Source organism: Acinonyx jubatus, chromosome B1 (genome assembly GCF_027475565.1).
Source record: "Acinonyx jubatus isolate Ajub_Pintada_27869175 chromosome B1, VMU_Ajub_asm_v1.0, whole genome shotgun sequence".
Lineage (NCBI taxonomy): Eukaryota > Metazoa > Chordata > Mammalia > Carnivora > Felidae > Acinonyx > Acinonyx jubatus.
In genome coordinates this window covers 113834222-113851038 of record NC_069382.1, presented here as the reverse complement: position 1 = coordinate 113851038, position 16817 = coordinate 113834222, and positions in this window count along the sequence as shown.

Below are 16817 nucleotides of genomic sequence, written 5' to 3'. Positions count from 1 at the left end.
ATGACTTTAACCATTGTATATTCAGCGGTATGTGATAAATTATTTCTTATTTCCACTATGGCCAGACAAGGTGTTGCGTGGGCAGAAAGCTGTTGGAATTACTGGAACGATTCCTCCTATTGCCCACACTCATAGCAACTTAACCTCTGGAAACAAAGTGATAATTTTAATCTATTAGATTACTCATTAAAGAAGTGGAAGAAAGGAAGAAGATTTAAATCAGTCTTGGATTGGCATTGGTGGAGCTGGAGTTAGCCTTAATGTAATATATAAAACTCTAGCTGCTTTTTCTTTGGTTGTAGCAAATCTTACTGATTTTTGTATTGAAAAGACTCTTGGCTTCTGATTTTTATGTTCTTTCTCTTGAATTTATAAAAGCAGAGTTTCTATAAAAAGGTATTTTACTTTACTAACAGCATCAATCATATGCCAGATAATAGAGTCAATGTTTAAAAGCTATGGCTCCTGCCCTTGGAAACCTATATAAAATGTAGACATGGCAGGGCCACATTAGACATTTTTCTTCATAATTAGAGCTACCTAGGGAAAGTATATTTCATCACACATCTATAGAAGATTCTTTGGCTGAGGCCCTTTCATAAGGGATTAACCTTCAGATGCATTTTCCTTCCTCCCACCAGATGTGTGTTTCTCTTACAAACACTCCCAAATAATTCAATACTTTATATAGTGAAATGATTTCATTGGAGTAGAGAATCCTCTTTCTGTCCCAAGGATTGATTTTTCTATGAAACATTTAGTCACAGGAGGTCAATATCTGTGTGTTTCTGTGGATGGTCAGAGTACTGTAAAAGAGGCAAATGGGGACCATAATGCAGGACAGGCAGCAGTGCTGGTAAAAATAAAGAAATGAAAATACAGACAAAATAATTCCTTCTTCCAGCCCTTGCATGTGCTAAACTGTCAGCTGTATTCACCATATACTGATCTTGAGCTCATTAATCCTTAAACACATTAATTATCACTATTTTGACTGACTCTGTGGGATATTTACATGCTGTAAACAGTTCTGGTATTTTTTGCAAACACATGCTGTGAAGGACCCCTTGGGTTCTAAGTGCATTGCTTTTCCTTACGAGACATTTGTTCTTTTGTAAACCAAGAGCAAGGCCAGTTTCCTTATACCACTCTCCTGTGTATGACAAAAATAAAGATACATTCCGATGGGGTAGATAAATGAAAGTGTCTTTCCTCCATTCAGTATTAGGTACACTGTAATAGGTAAACTATGGGCCTCTTTTGCATACCGTCAGAGAGTCTTATCTCTCTGGAAAGGAATCCCTTTAGACTTACTTAATCCTCTCATTAATATTAAATCTGCAAGACAAAGGTCTACTTTTTGTCACCAATGCAACCAGTTTAGTCCTCCACATACTAAAAACCAATTCTACCATTTATGGCCACATTTAAGGAGGTTTCTTCCACCTGAAGCTCACAATGTATACTTATGGGCAAGCAGCCTGAAAGGAGAGGTACAGGGGATGCTAACACGGTCAGTATTTGTAAACGGGAACCTCCTTCTGCTGAATGAGGGAAGCTTAATCCCATGGAAGTATGGTTTCAATTTTTCATTGAAATTACAATCAAACAAGTTGCCAACACACATTTTTCTTTGTCAGATGTTTCCCTTATGGTAGATTTGGAGTACCCTTGGGCCGGCTTATAAACCTTATCCTTTGCCAGTGTTGCTACAGACTCTTCTCTTTGTTTTCAAATTAATTTTGCCTTTTTCTCCAAGAGGTAGATACATTTGATATACAGTAGTACCTGACAGGAAAATGTCTCTTCAACACTGACTTTTTGCAGGACTCTGATGGAAAGGATGACACATTACTGGCTCTTCCTTAGCTCTCTGTAGGGAACTCAGTATGATAAAAATTACAAGAGCCAAGGGCCTGCAATTTCCTGATTTTCTAGCACTTATTAAAATTGTATTTATCAAGGTTGACTCTTGGCTGCTGATTGAACTGGCTTTCATGGATGGAATGGCTTTTAGAGCTTTGCTTTGGGAGCAGGGGATCCTATGCACACTATTGGACAAAGTAGTCTTGGGAATGACTGTACTGTTTTCAGACTCATGAAACCGCAAGATTCTCAGGAGAGCTGAACCCAAGTTGGAAATCATCCACCTCCTTTTCTTTGAGCAAGCAGTGTCAGAGAGAGCAAGCAAAGGATAATAAAGGCCAGTGTTTTTTGATCTGTGGTCCCAGAACTGTGTCCCTAATGGGTGAGAATCTATATCAAAGAAACCAGAGTAAAACTGGGAATTGACCATGTTTTTGTTTTCAGCCCATCTCCAGGCAAAGTGTGATGGAATTGATTTGGCCTAGAGTTTTGGCCATGTGAATCTTTTGGCAACTGCCAAACATTACCATCTGGACCAAATCATTTCCTTCTATATCTTTGCAGGTGTTATTTTCTAAGGTGACTGCCTCTGCTTTAACTGGGGAGGAGGTGGGTCCTAAGAACAGAGATAGTGTAACTCCTATTAATTCTATGTCTTACTGGAGGAGGGTTGTTCTAGTAAGTACTTAATACCACATATAAAAAAGACCCAGAAAAAAATGAAAGAAATGAGGTATAAATTAACATGATTTTGTGAAGAAAGAACTAGAAGGACAGCAAAAAGGCCTGAGTTCAGTCTGGGCTCTGCTTCTGAAATAGTGTGTGACTGAAAGGCATCTTTGGATATCGTAACACTTTGGCATCATAACACCGTTGAATCTTAGGAATGAAGGGATCTTGGGGTATTAATATATCTATGTATTTTAGAGTTGTTTTATAGATCAGATGAATGTTAATGCTGCCCTTTGAATTTATTTTTCCTTCACTGTTACAAAGAACCTGCTATGTAGAAAATATTGGGAGATGGACAGAAAAAACTCAGATGAAAAAGATATGATCCATTCCTTTAAAGAAACCCACCACCTTATAGGAAACATTCATTCTTTCTTTCATGCAAGTATTCAACAAACATTTATTTCACACTCTGCTAGATACCAGTAATACAGAGATGGAAAAACCTATTTTTTTTGCTTATCTTCAAGATCCTTTTTATTTGCTGAAAAGAGAGATAAGTAAATAGTTTAAAGCTGTGATAAACACTTGGTGAGTGGAAAGCCCTGAGTACTATGGGAGATTGGGCATCAGGGGAGGTTTCTCAGAAGAAATGGCCTTTGGTTTGAGTTCTCTGCATAAATGAATAAAAGCATGATGTGTATGGTTTGAGGATTGGGAGTGAGGGGTAGATGGCAGATGGCATTCAGGAAGAAATGATTTTAGCAGACCTGAGCACCATATTTCTGGGCACCATATCACCTCAATATAATGGAAGACTTTTTTTCTTAGTATTAACTAAATATTCAGTTTCTCTTGAATATTTGTGGAGAAGTGTTGTCAGTTCAAAAGTCACCCCTCTTAGAAATAAGTCAGACAAAAATGAAATGTGATTTCACTTATACGTAGAATCTAACACCACCACCACCAACAACAACAACAATAACGAGGATAAAAGAAAAGAAAAAGTGCAAATTCAACTCAAAGAAGGGCCTGGCCCTGTGCAGAGGCCTACTTCTGCACATGACTTAATAGATTGAGGCTTGGGGACACCAAGGCCATCTTGGGAGGCATGCATGACCTGAGGTTGGCTGGGCTACCTGAGAAGAGAGAAGGACATTGTGTCACTCCATTGCAGTGGAGTCACCCTCTTCCAGGAACACTTGGATCGAATGGGGAAAAACTGGCTCCACTGAAAATCCATAAAATTTTGAGAACTTGCCAAAAGAAAAGAAAACAAACAAAAGCCACCTTTCTTAGTCTTGCTCCAAGTCTCTAAAATACTAAAAAGAAAGAGTACTACTATTCAACCACCTCCACTCCATTCTCTTTTCTGAAATAATTTTGATGCCTTAGGTCAGAGTTCTTACATGTTAAATGGGGGATATTGGTAGCCATGGTATATCAGCTAAAGGGGCACTTTAATAAAAGCTGTTTTCACGATGGCTGAAGAGAATTCTCCAGGCTCACTCAGGAAGAGTAAATTTTAATCATATTCTTCCCCAAAGGTACAAACAGCAATGACACATACTGCTGTCATTTATTTAAGGTGTATCATCACATGTATCCTCAACATGTAGAGAGCTGTTTGAAATGTATTCCCTTGAAAAGTGGAGAAGATAGGATGGCATATTAGTCACCCATGATGATAATCTTTTTTTTAATGTTTTATTTTACTTTTTGAGAGAGAGAGACAGAGGATGAGGTGGGGGGAGGGGCAAAGAGAGAGAGAGAGACAGAATCCGAAGCAGGCTCCAGCCCCTGAGCTATCTGCACAGAATCTGATGCTGTAGAACCAGGGTTAGGACCACCCACGAACTGTGACATCATGACCTGAGCCAAAATCAGATGCTTAACCCACCCAGGCTCCCCACTCGTGATGATCATCTTATATTACTCCAGTACTTAGTTTTATTCTAGAACTTTGTTCTTTCTAAGAACTTGGCAGTTGAGACTGAGAATAAGAGTAAATCTTCTTCTAAGAAGGTAAGAGATCCATGGTTAAAGTGTCTGTCAATTCTTATACATGAAGGGATTACAGAAGCAGCTAGAGTCAAAAGAAGTGTGCTCAGAACAAAATTGATGGTGGAGGAAAAATAAGAAATGATTGGGGGTAGTGATTTTAAAAATGTGTTTACATGGTCAAATTCCAGGCAGTTGTGTTTTATGTTGAATTTGGAGGAATTTTTTCTAAGACAAAGATGGGAAAAATAATTGTACAATTTGTATGCAGTATAGAAAATCATAATCACAAGCATCTATGGAGGAAAAATTACTCAAGTAGTATAATAATTCTTTTCAACTTTTTCTTTAAGATTTGTCTGCAATTCCTTCCATCATTTTGTCACCTGTTAGCATTCTTTCATAATCACTCAGTAAAAAGAACTCTTAAGATTACTATGTCACACTACTGAATGAATGCTAGCTCTTGAGAACACCATGATGACCATGTCCTCAGTATCTTTCTTGGAGTTTGTCACCTGTTGAAAACAATAGTAAGCAAGTAGTGTCGTTACAGAGGGATCATGCTACGGTAGATGTATACACCTGTTCCTATTAAAGCACCTGAGATAAGTCTCTAAATCCAGTTTGACATCATAAAGGGCACAGTAGAAGAGGAGGTCAAGACTAAATATCATCTATTCTGTCACTTGAAAGATGGGAAGGATTTTGCCACAGCAAGAAAGGTGGGAAGATAAGGAAGGAGAAAGGGATATTTTAGGCAAAGGGAATAGTGAGTATGTGCAAAGATAAAAGAGTATAAAATAAAGTGAAGTTTGTTCTAGGAATGCTAAAGAGATTGGTATGGTAGGAATATCACAGTAAATAAATAGTAAGCTCCAAAAGTATATGAGAAAATATCTAAGGAAAGCTGAACATTGAGACAATTCTATTTGTTAGTAGCGTTTTTTCCACTGTGAACTGAAAAATATCACTGCTTTTTTGGAGCATTTGGACCAGTTAACTGGCAAAACACCAGTATTTCATGGGAGCATATATAACTGGGTCAACTCGTCTAGACCCAGTATGGTCATATCTGTTTTTAGGATAAGGTCTAACTGAGGATTAAATCCATGACTTCCCTGGGGTGTGGACTGACGGCAGAGTTGGAAGGAAGTTGCAGTGAAGATGGGACAATGATAGCATAGTTGTAAGCATATTTTAGAAGGGGTGTGTGTGTGTGTGTGTGTGTGTGTGTGTGTGTGTGTTCCCTGTTATGTCTTTTACTGTCTTAGGATTCAGATCTGTTAAGCTCATGCAAAATGAGAGACAGATATTTATAATGAGTTTCTAGGATCTGTTAGAGGGTAATGACAGAATCCTGGTCTCGAATATATTTTCTTCTCGCTAGAACTACAAAAGTGTAGAAGAAGAGGCAATATTACTGATAGAAAACAAATACTGAACTAATCACCTCTGACAGTCCAATTTTAAATAGCACATTTTCAGATATCAGATGCTAAGTAGCCATACTTCCATTTATCCTAAAGGGAACTATAACTTTCCTGACAGAATGAGGATGTAGAATACTTTGTAAAAAATAATCTGATGTATAGTTGTTTTTCAATTTAATTTCAAAAAATTTTCTTACCTTTCTTAGAAATAGTAAATATTTTCTTATTTAGTTGAAGTGTCATTTCTTTTTGTTTATTTTATTATTTTTAAAGCTATTTTGCATGTAAGAGCCAAGATTTTCAGAACATATTTAACTGCCAGAGGGAATGGCTCAGAAGCCCTAGTATCAGCCTCAGCACACATAAATTCTCTGGAATAACATCTTCAAATCCCAGCAGCTTTCTTTTCAGGTTGCCAAAATAAGGTCAAGAAAACCATAAAATTTCTCTGTGGCTGAACACACGCGCATGCACACACACACACACACACACACACACATTCTCTTTCCTGATTTATCATTGTGAAATGATATTACAATGTACACTGAAGCATATCATTTTTGAGACTAGTATTGGTAAACATGCTATATTCATGGGCCTTAAAAGTTAATAAGCTTTTGCTATAAGAAAACAAAGGACACCAATTTTGGGCTCAAAAGGGAAATTGTTACTGATTTTATTAAAGATTTTCTTCTGCTATAAAATAAAATGAATAAAATGCAAGTTCAAATAGGAAAGGCTTTAAAAATATGGATTAGAAGCATGACAGACACTTTGAAAAGTCAGTTGGTTCTTTCCTCTTGACATATGAACTGAAATATTCTATGAGTTATTTTTAAAAGAATGGTAATAAAAAAGTTAGTATTGGCACCATGGCACCATTTCAGCCAATTCATGTCAAGACAGGAAAAGAAAAATCACAAGTAATATAGTTATTATAATTACATGATAATAATAATATAAGTAACACAGGTGTCATCGATTGACCAAGTTTTATTTCTGTTCATCATTTTATTGGGAAATTTTATTCCCAGCATATGAGTTTTAGTACAATTTTAATAAATTTAATCCTTCAAGAGAGAGAAAGGGAAACAAAATTTAATATGCATTTACTGTGCCAGGCACTGTTACATGCTTTATATATAACATTTGGTTTTCATAATAATATGAAACCTATGGGGCTCCTGGGTGGCTCAGTTGGTTGAACATCTGACTTCGGCTCAGGTCATGATCTCGCAGTTCATGAGTTCGAGCCCTGCATCAGGCTTTGTGCTGACAGCTTGGAGCCTGGAGCCTGTTTCGGATTCGCCCTCTCTCTCTGCCCCTCCCTCTCTCTCTCTCTCTCATTCTCTCTCAAAAATAAATAAACATTAAAAAGTTAAAAAAATAATATTATGAAGCCTATGTTATCAAATATATTTTATTTATGAAAAATAGAGGCTCAAGTAAGTTAAATGAATTGTCTGTGGTCACAACTAATAAATGGTAGATTCAGGATGTGCAGATTTGTGCTTTGGTGTAGGCCTGGAGTTTGTAATCAAATTTCTCTGACTCCATTGAACGTGATAAATTCACTTTGTTACATTTCTAACAAAACTTGTGGTACATTTTCAGAGGTTTAACACAAGGGAAATAGTTGTCCTTTGAATATATTTAAATAAATAAAACTTTAGGCTGAAGCCTCTTTACAATTCTCTTTCATTATCAAGAGCATGAAATTTCAAAAGTACCCGCTTGGGATCTTGCTATTAGGGCTCTCTCTAATAGTGTTTTGTTTTAAAAGAATGGTTCCATAGGATTAAGCAAAAACACTAGCCATTAATCCTAACCTGATTGATTCGGAGGGTATGGAATGCAAGCCCTAAAGGAATAATTTTTCTGTGTATAGAATTTGATTATAAGGAATTCTCAAGTCATTTTTAACTTTTGAAAGAATGAGAATATTTTGCCTTTGTTCTTTCTAATTAAAACCATACTTTTTATTTTTTGTAAGAACAGGAAATTTGGAAAGTGATTAGTTCATACTATGGTCCAATTATTTAAAAGTATGTGGGAGGAAAATGTAGACAAAAGAGAAGGTAAAACATGACAGTTTTTGTCACAGGACACAGCGGGGGAGGGCTATGTCAGTCATGTGCTGCTCTATGGGATGCATCTTGGAAAATTTGCCCTGAGATCCATGGAAACTAATTTTATTTGTGATGGAAGCTACAAGAGAGAAGTTTAAAACAAATGTTATATCTAAAGGTAGATGCGGAGAAACGTTCATGAAGGGCATTTCATTCAGATTCTTAGTTCCAAATTGCCTCTTGAATATTCATTCAACAATCAATTTTTGAATGTGCACTAAAAATATGAACAAGAAAGAAACCTCTCTGTAGGAGTTAAAAGTCCCGTGGAAGATCTCTCTTTCTTCTTTTTAAATAACAAGGCAAACATATCCAAAATTGTGGAGAGCAGAGACAGAGTGCCTACCTTGCTCTGTCTGGAAAAGGGGTCTAAAGACAGTTACAAAAAAGTGAAGTCTCAGCTAAATCTTAAGGCAAATATTTGTCAGTTAGGTAAGGCAGAGAACTTAATCACTGAGGCTCCAAGAGTGGCTGTGGAGTGAGAACTTCAATATGGGATAGGGTGGCTGGCTCTTACAATTTTGCCCCAGGATTCACCTTTAAGTTGGGTACCGGTTCAACACTACCCAGAGGAGAATTCCTCTTTTTAACCTTCAAACTCCAGTGTCAACATATTAACTGACTTTAAATTCCCCACATCTCTGCAGATACCAGACAGCGATAATTATACTTTCCTAAAAATGTGGTGATAATGGACTTTCAAATATGGGCATAACCAACAATTACAATCAAAATAGTCTGTCTCATCAGATATCTTGTTCCTTGGAGACCACTCAACTTGTTCTATCCTGATGTATTCTAGAGAGAGAGTTTATGCAGAATCTTAAACTTTTGATTCTAAACCTCAGTAAAGTCTTTAATCTTTCTTAATCTTGTGTCCAGTTGTCCTGGAATACTAAAGAAAGTGTGCTGTGTTCAAGCTTGCAGGATGGCAGTATTCTCTGAGCCTAAAAAGCAGGAAAGCTTGTCATTCCTGATACGAAATTACAGTATAATGTTCCTATGGCTGAGTATGATGGTACAAGGGTGATCAACTTGTTTCAGTTTGCCTGGGACTCACTTTTCTTTTAATTGTGATAGAAAATATATAATATAAAATTTACCATCTTAACCATTTCTAAATGTACAGTTAAGTAGTTAAGTATAATTACATTGTTGTGACACAGATCTCCAGAACTTTTTCATCCTGCAAGTCTGAAACTCTATATCTGTTAAACAACTCCCCTTTTCCCCCTCTCCCTAACCTTTTGTAACAACCATTATGCTTTCTGTTTCTATGAATTTAAATACTTTGGATACCTCTTGTTAAGTGGAATCATACAGCATTTGTCTTTTTGTAATTGGCTTATTTCACTTAGCATAATATCCTCAAGCTACATCCCTGTTGTGGCATGTGACAGGATTTCCTTATTTTTTTAGAGGCTGAATAATACTCCACTGTATGCATGTACCATATTTTATTTGATACATTCATTCCTCAGTAGACATTTGGATTGCTCCCACCTTTAGCTGATTATGAGTAATGCTGTTATGAACATGGGTGTACAAATATCTCTTTGAGATCCTGCTTTCAGTTTTTTTGGATATCTACCCCGAAGTGGGATTACTGGACCATATGGTAGTTCCATTTTTAATTTTTGAAGAACCCTCATACTGTAAAATGGTGCAATCCCATTAATAGTCTACAAGTGTCCCAACTTCTCATCCTCACTAACAGTGATATTTTTGCTTTTTTGGTAGCAGTCAGCCTCTATTGGTATGAGGTGACATCTCACTGTAGTTTTAGTTTACCTGATGATTAGTGATGTTGAGCATCTTTTCATATGCATATTGGCTATTCATATATCAATTTTGGAGAAATATCCAGTCCTTTGCCCATTTAAAGCTTTTGTTATTTTTATCATTTTAGTGTAGCTGACGTACAATATTATATTAGTTTCAAATATACAACACAGTGATTTGACAATTCTATACATTATTTAGTGCTCACCACAGTGTCATTGCCATCTGTCACCAAAGTTACTACAATATTATTGACTATAGTCCCAATGCTCTACTTTTCATCTCCATGAGTTAATTATTTTACAACTGTAAGTCTGTACCTATTAATCTCTTTCACTTATTTCACCCATACCCCCACTCACCTTAACTCTGGCAACTACCAGTTTGATCTCTATATATGAATTTGTTTTTGTTTGTTTGTTCACTTATTTTGTTTTTTAGATTCCACATATAAGTGAAATCATATGATATTTCTCTTTGATTTATTTCATTTATCATAATCTCTATTTACATTAATGTTTCAAATGGTAAGATTCATTCCTTTTAATGGCAGAATAATATTTCATTGCATATGTTAATATATCTTGATTGGCACTTGGGTTGCTTTCATATCTCAGCTACTATAAATAATGCTGCAATTAATGTGAAGGTACATATATCTTTTTGAATTAGTGGGTTTTTTAAAATTTTCATAGATATTTTGTAGTAGAATTACTGGATTATATGGTGATTCTATTTTTAATTTTTTGAGTAACCTCCATACTGTTTGCCACAGTGATTGCATAAATTTACATTCCCACCATCAGTGTATGGGGATTTCCTTTTCCCCACATCCTTGCCAACACTTGTTATTTCTTGTGTTTTTGATACTAGCCATTCTGATTGGTGTGGAGTGATATCTCATTGTGGTTTTGATTTTCATTTTTCTGTTGGCTATCTGTATGTCTTTGGAAAAATGTGTATTGAGGTCCTCTGCCCAGTTTTTAAACTAATTATTTGTTTTTTTGGTGTTGAGTTGCACAAGTTCTTTTTATATTTTGGATATTAAACCTGTATCAGATATATCATTTGCAAGTATCTTCTCCCATTCAGTAGACTGCCATTTCATTTTATTGATGCTTTCCTTTGCTGTGTAAAAGTTTTTCATTTTGGTGTAGTCTCAATAGTTTAATTTTGCTTTTGTTTCCCTTGTCTCAGGAGACATATGTAGAAAAATGTTGCTAAGGCTGATGTCCAAGAGATTATTGCCTATGTATTTTTTTAGGAGTTTTATGATTTCAGGTCTCACATTTCTGTCTTTAATCCATTTTGAGTTTATTTTTGTGTATGGTATAAGAAAGTGGTCCAGTTTTATTCTTTTAAATGTAGCTGTCCAGTTTTTCCAACACCATTTATTGAAAAGACTGTCTTTTCCCCATTTTAATTTTTCTTTCTACTGCTTTTTTATTAGAGTATAGAAATGCAAAGGATGGAGCACCTGGGTGACTCAGTTGGTTAAGCATCTAACACTTGATATTGGTTCAGGTCATGATCTCATGGGTCATGAGATTGAGCCCTCCTTTGGTCTCTGTGCTGACAACAGAGTCAGCTTGGGATTCTATCTCTCTCCCTTGCTCTCTGCCCCTCCTCTGCTCCAACTCTATCTCCCTCTCAAAATAAAAAAATCAATAAACATTAAAAAAAAAAAAAGAAATGCAGGGGTGCCTGGGTGGCTCAGTCGGTTGGGTGACCAACTTCGTCTCGGGTCATGATCTCGCAGTTTGTGAGTTCGAGCCCCGCGTCGGGCTCTGTGCTGACAGCTCAGAGCCTGGAGCGTACTTCGGATTCTGTGTCTCCCCCGACTCTCTACCCCTCCCCTGCTCACGCTCTGTGTCTATGTCTCTCAATAATAAATAAAGATAAACAAATATTTAAAAAAAAGAAGTGCAAAAGATTTCTGTATATTAATTTTGTAGCCTGGAACTGTACTGAATTCATTTATTCTAATATTTTTTTTTTTGGTAGAGTGTTTAGGGTTTTCTATATACAATATCATGTCATCTGCAAATAGTGACAGCTTTACTTCTTCCTTATCGCTTTTGATGCCTTTTTTTTTTTTTTAATTGTCTGATTGTTCCATCTAGGACTTCTAGTAAAATGTTGAATAAAACTGGTGGGAGTAGACATACTTGTCTTGATCCTGATCTTAGAGGAAAAGCTTTCAGTTTTTCACCATTGAGTATGTTAGTGCTGGGTTTTTCATTTATGTCCTTTCTTACATTGAGCCATTTTCTGAGCAAACCCACTTTATTGAGTTTTTATCATGAATGGATGTTGTATTTTGCCAAATGATTTTTCTCCATCTCTAGAGATGGTTTATGGTTTTTATTCTTCCTCTTGTTAATGCGATGTGTCACATTGATTGATTTGTGAATACTGAACTACCTTTTCTTTTTTTTTAATGTTTATTTATTTTTATGGGGGGAAGGGAGGGACAGGAAGAGAGGGAGAGAGAGAATCCAAGGCAGGCTCCATGCTCAGTGCAGAGCTTGACATGGGGCTTGATCCCACAACCTCGAGATCACAACTGGAACTGATATCAAGACCTGGACGCTTAACTGACCAAGCTACCCAGGCTCCCCACTGCACCACCTTTTCATCCCTGGAATAAATCCCATTTGATTATGGCAAATTGTCCTTTTAATGTGTTGTTGAATTTGGTTTGCTAATATTCTGTTGAGTGTTTTTACATCTGTGTTCACCAGGAATATTGGCCTATAATTTTCTTTTATTGTAGTGTCTTTGTTGTTATAGCAGGATATTGTTGGCCTTGTACAATCAAGTTGGAAACATTGCTTCCTCTTTTATTTTTTGGAATAGTTTGAGAAGTATAGGTATTAACTCTATTTTAAGTATTTGGTAGAATTTAATAGTGATAGCATCTGGTCCTGGACTTTTGTTTTTTGGGATTTTTTTGATTACTGACTCAATTTGGTTACTAGCTATCCAGACTGTTCAAAGTTTTTATTTCTTCCTGACTCAATTTTGGAAAATTGTATGTTTCTAGGAATTTGTCTGTTTCTTCTAGGTTGTCCAATTTATGGGCATGTAATTTTTTATAGTATTCTCTTATAATTCTTTGTATTTCTGTGGTGTTGGATGTTATTTCTTTTTCATTTCTGATTTTATTTATTTGAGTCCTTTCTCTTTTTTCTTGATATGTCTGGTTTATCAATTTTGTTGATATTTTCAAAGAACAACTTCTTGGTTTTATTGATATTTTCTTTTCTTTCCTTTTATTAGACTCTATTTCATTTATTTCTGCTCTAATCTGTATAGTTTCTTCCCCTTACTAACTTTGGTCTTTGTTTTTCTTTTTCTGCTTCCTTTAGTTGTAAAGTTAGGCTGTTTATTTAAGATTTTTCTTATTTCTTTTAGTAGGCCTGTATCACTATAAATTTCCCTCTTAGAACTGCTTTTGCTGCATCCCCAGGATTCTGGACCATTGTGTTTCCATTTTCACTTGTATTCATGGATTTTTTTTTATTTCTCTTTGATCTCTTAGTTGACCATTCGTTATCCAGTAACATGTTATTTAGCCTTCATATTTTGTAGTTTTCCAGTTATTTTTTAATTGATCTAATTTCATATCATTTTTGTTGGAAAAGATGTGATTTCAATCTTATTTATTGAGACTTGTTTTGTGGGCTCACATGTGATCTATCCTGGAGAATGTCCCATGTGTACTTGAAAATATGCTTTGTGCTGCTTTTAGATGGGGTGTTCTGCATATATATTTTAGGTCCATCTGGTCTGATCTGTTCTTCAAAGCCATTGTTTCCTTGTTGATTTTCTGTCTGGATGATCTCTCTATTGATGTCAGTGAAGTGTTAAAGTCCCCTAGTATTACTGTATTACTGTCAATTTCTCCCTTTATGTCTGTTAATATTGCTTTATGTATTTTTTAAATTAAAAAAAATGTTTATTTAAGAGAGAGCACATGAATGGGGGAGGAGCAGAGAGAGAGAGAGAGAGAGAGAGAGAATCCCAAACAGTCTCCACACTGTCAGCAGGGAGCCCAATGTGGGGCTCAATCTCACGAACTGTGAGATAATGACCTAAGTCAAAATCAAGAGTTGGGTGCTTAATCGACTGAGCCACCCAGGCACCTGCTTTATGTATTTTAGTGTTCTTATGTTGGGTGCATAGATATTTACAATTGTTATATCCTCTTGTTGAACTGATCTCTTTATCATTATGTAATACCCTTCTTTGTCTTTTGATATAGTCTTTGTCGTTTATTTGTTTGTTTGTTTTAAGTAGGCTCCACTTTCAGCGTGGAGCCCAACATGGGGCTTGAACTCATGACCCTGAGATCAAGACCTGAGCCGAGATCAAGTCAGATACTTAACCAACTGAGCCACCCCAGATGCCCTGATACAATCTTTGTTTTGAAGTCTATTTTGTCTGATACAAGTATCACCATCCTGGCCTTTTTTTTTTTTTTTTCTCTTCCATTTGCTTGGCATATCTTTTTTCATTCCTTCACTTTCAGTTGGTATATGTCTTTAGGCTGGTTTCATAGTGATAAACTCATTTAACTTTTGTTTCTCTATCTTTCCTTCAGTTTTGTATGATAGCCTTGCCAGGTAGAGTATTCTTGGCTATAGGTTTTTTCCTTTCAGCATTTTGAATATATCATGCCATGCCCTCTGGCCTACAAAGTTTCTGTTGAAAAATAACTGGTATCCTTATGGTGTTTCCCTTGTATGTAAACTATTATTTTTGTTAATTTATTTTTATTTTTATATATTTTTTGAGAGAGATATAGCAAGTGGGGGAAGATTAGAGAGAAAGAGAGAGGGAGACAGAAACCCAAGGGCTCAAACTCACAAACTGTGAGATCATGACTTGAGGTGAAGTGAAGATTTGGACACTTAACTGACTGAGCCACGCAGAAGCCCCTTGTTTTTTTGTTTGTTTGCTTGCTTTGTTTTTCTTATGTTTGTTGTTTTTTTCGTTGCTCTTGCTGCTTTTAAGGCTCTCTCTTTATCATTTATTTTTGCCATTTTATTCATTATGTGTCTTTGTATGGACCTTCTTGTGTCCATCTTGTTAGGGGCTCTCTTTGCTTTCTGGACCTGGATGTCCATTTCCTTTCCCAGAACTAGAAAATTTTATAGACATTATTTCTTCAACCTAGTTTTCTGTCCCCCTTCTCCTTCTGGGATTCCTATAATGAAAATGTTATTAAATTTGATGAAGTCACAGAGTTCCCTTAACCTGTATCATTTTTTATTATTCTTTTATCTTTTTGCTGTTCAGCTTAGTTGCTTTCCATTACCATGTCTTTCAGATCAGAGTACCGTTCCTCTACATCTTCTAATTTGTTGTTGATTCCTTTATTTTTTTAATTTCAATTATTGTATTCTTTGGCTCTGACTGGTTATCTTATTTATATTTTCTGTCTCTTCGGTGAAATTCTCACTGAGTTCATCTACCTTTTTTCAAGTCCGTTATCTTTATAACCATTACTTTGAACTCTTTATCAGGTATATTGATTATCTCTGTTGCATTTAGCTCTTTGTGATTTTCACTTGTTTTCATTTGGGACATATTTCTCTCTGTCTATCTTTTGTCTAACTCTGTGTCTGTAAATTAGTTAAGTCAGCTACATCTCCTGGTTTTGAAAGTAGTAGCCTTAAATTGAAGTGGTTCTGTGGTGCCCTATAGTGCAATCCACCCTTGTTACCAAAACCAGGCACTCCAGGGGTTCCCCTGCATGGGCCGTGTGCACCTACCTCCCTGCTATGGCTGAGCATGATTGCTTGGCTGCATGACCTGCTTTGCTTGCCGTGGAAACACTGGCAGGGTTTGCTCCCTGCACTGTTGAGAGGCCTGCCTGCAGCCACCATGGGTTCATTAGTGGGCAGGGAAGCATTTAGTCTAGTTGTCTGTGGTTAGCCTTGCCATAGCTGGAGGTGCACAGAAGGGCAGGGCTTGCTCCATGCACAGTCAGCTAAGAGGCCTGACCACAGGAACTGTGGGTGCATTGTGTGTGACTATCTCCTTTACTCCTCAGGGCAGGAGTCACTTTAGGGTGGCACTGGTCTAGCTGGTGTCTCTGCTGAGTTTGTTGGGGCAAGAGCTGCTTCGCAGGATGCCTACAGAATTGGGTGGGTTGGGGGAGGCAAGTCTGCAAGGGAAGGCCATGGTGAGGCTCATGGTGCTAGCAGTGTATATGGAGAGTGCTTGAACTGGCTCCCCAAAGTTTCCAGCTATCTAGGCTTGGGGAGGACAAGGAAAATGGCACCCACCAAGACTTTTGTTCCTGGAGAAATTTCTTGTAGATCCCTGAGCCTCAAGCACATGTTCTAAGATTAGTGAAAAAATCTCTTTCACTTATATCCTAGGCACTTTTTAAATGGCTGCTTTTGTGCTGTTCCTCAAGCTGAGTTATGTAGCTTGTGGGCTCTTTAAGGGCAGGGACTCAGTTTCTTTTTGTCCTCTGGCTCTCCCCTAGAATTAAGCCTTACTGATTTTCACAGCAACATTATGGAGTCTCATTTTCCTGGTGTGGGACCTCATGACCACAAGTACCCAGTGTGGAGTCTGATCCCCTTGTTCTTTCATGCTTGTGACGTCTCTCCTATGTATGTCTAACCATGACAAAAGGTTTGGTTTGTGACTGTGTTTCCACCTCTCCTACCCTTTTTAATGTGGCCTTCTCTCTACAACTAGCTGTAGAAGATCTATTCTGCCAGTCTTCAGGTTGTTTTCAGAGTTGATTGTATAAATGTAGTTGTTGCCTTGGTGTGTACATGGAAGGAATAGAGCTCATGAACCTCCTACTTTGTAGTCTTTTCCTTCACATTCCTCTTTGCCCATTATTAAATTAGGTTATTTATTTTTTTATTGTTGAATCATGGGAGTTCTTTATATATTCTTGATATTA